The sequence below is a fragment of the Schistocerca serialis genome, unplaced genomic scaffold, assembly GCF_023864345.2.
Source record: "Schistocerca serialis cubense isolate TAMUIC-IGC-003099 unplaced genomic scaffold, iqSchSeri2.2 HiC_scaffold_1192, whole genome shotgun sequence".
Classification (NCBI taxonomy): Eukaryota; Metazoa; Arthropoda; class Insecta; order Orthoptera; family Acrididae; genus Schistocerca; species Schistocerca serialis.
In genome coordinates, this window is record NW_026047395.1 from 425,001 (window position 1) to 430,000 (window position 5,000).

At 52.7% G+C, this 5,000-nt stretch overlaps 1 non-coding gene across 1 annotated transcript in view; it reads left to right on the forward strand.

Moving 5' to 3' along the window:
* The first annotated feature begins 4,604 nt into the window (after positions 1–4,604).
* The window catches only part of LOC126434591 (small subunit ribosomal RNA), a 1,910-nt gene continuing 1,514 nt past the window's right edge, over positions 4,605–5,000 (forward strand). Inside the window, exon 1 of the ribosomal RNA XR_007579342.1 lies at positions 4,605–5,000. This exon is cut by the window's right edge and continues 1,514 nt beyond it. This is a non-coding gene — a ribosomal RNA (small subunit ribosomal RNA).

A 5,000-nucleotide genomic window follows, 5' to 3' on the forward strand; every position in this document is an offset into this window, starting at 1 on the left:
TCTCCCGCAACATGACCTCCTGCAACGACGATACCGTCATCTATGAGACGCCAAGCCGACTAAGACAGCGATGGGCCCACAGTGCCCTTCTTTCGGCAACAGCACCCCAACGCCAGCGCCTCTGCCGCACGAAGCCGTGGACCGGCAATCACTCCACCTGCACCCGTTCGTGCCCCACCCCAACCGCCCAACTCGCAACTCCAGCGGATGAACGGCGGACTTTGCTCGCACTCGCAATGTGCAATCCACCCCTATAACGTGCGTTTCATGAAGAGTTATGTCCAATATGCGACATTCCCGCTGTCCCTATACATGAGCTGCGAGCTGTACCACTTACGAGCTACAGACGCGATCGCGTTGCTCTCTGTACGAATGCAGATGCTCAGCGGTCAGCTAGGAGGCGCTCCATCCATGTCGGTACCGGTGAGCGTTGCACTCGCAGTCGCAAAAACGTACGGCAAGTATATTACTCGGAAGAGTCAATGACAGTCCAAGCCCCCCTGCGTGGGAAGAGTCTTTCTAGGCCATGACCCACCGGAAGGGCGCAGCGTCCCCCACCCCAACATGTGACGTCACACTATCCGTATTGACGACTAGACTGATTCCTTATAATCATTTGCCATACACCGGTGGAAGCTGCCGAGACGAGTAACTACATGGCGGCCTCGCCGTGTCACTAATGTACAGAGATACAACAGTTTCGACTGGAACCGGATGAAACGTATACACGGCGCTGATTAGTAATAGATAGAGCCATCAAAATACAGATAATGTATACAACTGTCCGTATACATGCTGAAAGACTCTGCTCACAATCACAACCACACGTCAACCAGACACTCTTATCACGCACTACTCTCTGCCTGTAACAGGCACAGAGACAATATGTAAGCACCAGCATGGAACAACACCCAGTGCATCCTCTCCGCCACATTAGACAATCCACACTATCATAACCAGACCGGGAGGTCCGCTCACAAAACAGAATATCCCACCCTTCCGACAACCACCATTGCTCAGCTAAGCCACCAACATCCACACATGTCCTACACAGGGGTACACCCAACATCACAATACTGCCTCCTGTCACAGCACACAAACAATGGCAGCAATGAAAGACACAGGTCTGCCACAAGCATGGAATCAGAGCGCCGCCTGTCATGAGCCAAAGGTGCATCCTGACGTGGCAAATCAGATCATGCCGCAGGCATCCACTTACTATAATCACAATCAACAAACCGGCCGCCGCCGCCGCCCCCCCCCCCCCCCAATACACCTTTCCTTACAACAATGTGTACCTTAACCTAACCCATATTGTGCCTTAACCTAACCCATATTGTGCCTTAACCTAACCCATATTGTGCCTTAACCTAACCCATATTGTACCTTAACCTAACCCATATTGTACCTTAACCTAACCTATATTGCGCGTTAACCTAACCCATATTGTGCCTTAACCTAACCCATATTGTGCCTTAACCTAACCCATATTGTGCCTTAACCTAACCCATATTGTGCCTTAACCTAACCCATATTGTGCCTTAACCTAACCCATATTGTGCCTTAACCTAACCCATATTGTGCCTTAACCTAACCCATATTGTGCCTTAACCTAACCCATATTGTGCCTTAACCTAACCCATATTGTGCCTTAACCTAACCCATATTGTGCCTTAACCTAACCCATATTGTGCCTTAACCTAACCCATATTGTGCCTTAACCTAACCCATATTGTGCCTTAACCTAACCCATATTGTGCCTTAACCTAACCCATATTGTGCCTTAACCTAACCCATATTGTGCCTTAACCTAACCCATATTGTGCCTTAACCTAACCCATATTGTGCCTTAACCTAACCCATATTGTGCCTTAACCTAACCCATATTGTGCCTTAACCTAACCCATATTGTGCCTTAACCTAACCCATATTGTGCCTTAACCTAACCCATATTGTGCCTTAACCTAACCCATATTGTGCCTTAACCTAACCCATATTGTGCCTTAACCTAACCCATATTGTGCCTTAACCTAACCCATATTGTGCCTTAACCTAACCCATATTGTGCCTTAACCTAACCCATATTGTGCCTTAACCTAACCCATATTGTGCCTTAACCTAACCCATATTGCGCCTTAACCTAACCCATATTGCGCCTTAACCTAACCCATATTGCGCCTTAACCTAACCCATATTGCGCCTTAACCTAACCCATATTGCGCCTTAACCTAACCCATATTGCGCCTTAACCTAACCCATATTGCGCCTTAACCTAACCCATATTGCGCCTTAACCTAACCCATATTGCGCCTTAACCTAACCCATATTGCGCCTTAACCTAACCCATATTGCGCCTTAACCTAACCCATATTGCGCCTTAACCTAACCTATATTGCGCCTTAACCTAACCTATATTGCGCCTTAACCTAACCTATATTGCGCCTTAACCCAACCTATATTGCGCCTTAACCTAACCTATATTGCGCCTTAACCCAACCTATATTGCGCCTTAACCCAACCTATATTGCGCCTTAACCCAACCTATATTGCGCCTTAACCCAACCTATATTGCGCCTTAACCCAACCCACGTTGCGCCTTAACCCAACACACGTTGGGCCTTAACCCAACACACGTTGGGCCTTAACCCAACACACGTTGGGCCTTAACCCAACACACGTTGGGCCTTAACCCAACACACGTTGGGCCTTAACCCAACACACGTTGGGCCTTAACCCAACACACGTTGGGCCTTAACCCAACACACGTTGGGCCTTAACCCAACACACGTTGGGCCTTAACCCAACACACGTTGGGCCTTAACCCAACACACGTTGGGCCTTAACCCAACACACGTTGGGCCTTAACCCAACACACGTTGGGCCTTAACCCAACACACGTTGGGCCTTAACCCGCTCTGTAATTGTCATACGACGCGTTAAATTAGTGTAGTGTTGCCTACCTGCAACCCCCGCAATATAGTTTGCTACTCGCACTGCCTGGTCCCCAGTGTATCGCTTCATGTTAAACACCTTGCAGCGATACACTGTAATGTGGATGGCAGCAGGACGTACATGCTCAATGCCCTTCGCAGTTGTTCATTGGCATTCGCATGGCGAAGCACTTAGCCTACGCTGTGGTACGGCCTGTGTCAACTGTCTGCTGATGTTGTACGTCCAAATCACACACTGTACTGCACATTGGTCCTCATGTACTGAATGATACATCGTGGTACATGTGACCGTACAACGACTGCACCAACAACGGCGACCCATGCGGTCCAACTGTTGTGCACTCAGCTACATGTCGTCTCCCTATAAGAGCCGGATTGCAGTGTGGTATGCCCTGGATGGCGATCAGCATGAGCCGTCTGTTGATGTAGTGGCGCGTGTTGTCAGACGTAGTCGTCTCTTCTCACACACCGTGACAGCATGGTGCACTGCGTTCCACATCTGCGACATGCGACAGAGGCCGGTTGACAGTCGTTCGCGCAATGGACATCGCATACGTACGGGGGCCACCTTCCACGTGTTCGCGAAGCGTGCACATGTTGTTGCGTGTATGTGGGCAGACATAGTGTGTCGTGACACCTGACACAGGCATGCAACAATCGTTGAATTTGCAAATGGCGATGGACGTCTACGTTTGCTGGTGACGTTACGCAAATGAACAACTGGTAAACCGTTGTGGTGCGGTTGTTCTCGCTAGAGGTAAATCAGTGATGGCGACGATCGGTTGAGCTACCAACCGGTTGTTTCAGCGATACCCACCATGCCCACGAACGTGAATGGCATCTGGGTGTGAAGCGATACGCGGCGGTGGCTGGGTGGGACCGACCCCGGCCGGTGAGGGGGGGCCTCCCGGCGTGCTGGCCGCGCGGTGCGTGGGCGCACGCGCTACAGCCGGCTGGTGGGGGCGGCCAGTGGCAGGCGCGCCGGCCGACGGAGGCGGCAGGCGGCGCAGCTGCGCGCCGGCGCACCCTGCACGCGGCGCCGTGCGGCCAAAGTAGGTCCTCGCGGGCCCGGTGCGAAGCGCGGTGGACATCTGCAGTGTGCTGGTCCGATTGAGGACTGTGCGCGCTGAGGATGCGCCGCCGCCCGGCGCTCGGCGCCGCGACGCCGTCTGCTGCTCGGTCGCCTCTGCGGTTCTCGCAGGTGGTTTGTATCGCAGCTGTGCGGACGTGTTGGCGCGTGCGCTGTGCTGGGAGAGTTCGCTTCGGCACCCAAGTGGGGCTTTTGTCCTTCTGTGGCGCTGGCGTTGGAGCTGCCGGTCACCGTAGGTGGCGCGTGTTGTCTCCCGCCGGCAATGCCACGACAGCACGCTCCCGGGCCTCTGTCGGCAGCGGCAAGCTCAGTTGGGAGCACGGGTGGTCGCACCTAAAGCGTCTACTCGCCAAACTCCGGGCGATTGCGCCTCTCTCGAACCCGACCAAGTACTTAGGACGGCGCTGCGCGCCGCCGGGACCTGAGAGGGTTTCGAGGTGTATTGTGCAGGGGAGCTCAGCCTCCTCCTGTTTGCAGAATAATCGAGCGGACGCTTGCGTGTTCGCGCGGGCCCCCGGGACACACTCCCGGGCGGCCGGCTGCTCAGCTCTAGTTGACGCAGCTCCCTGGTTGATCCTGCCAGTAGTCATATGCTTGTCTCAAAGATTAAGCCATGCATGTCTCAGTACAAGCCGCATTAAGGTGAAACCGCGAATGGCTCATTAAATCAGTTATGGTTCCTTAGATCGTACCCACGTTACTTGGATAACTGTGGTAATTCTAGAGCTAATACATGCAAACAGAGTCCCGACCAGAGATGGAAGGGACGCTTTTATTAGATCAAAACCAATCGGTCGGCTCGTCCGGTCCGTTTGCCTTGGTGACTCTGAATAACTTTGGGCTGATCGCACGGTCCTCGTACCGGCGACGCATCTTTCAAATGTCTGCCTTATCAACTGTCGATGGTAGGTTCTGCGCCTACCATGGTTGTAACGGGTAACGGGGAATCAGGGTTCGAT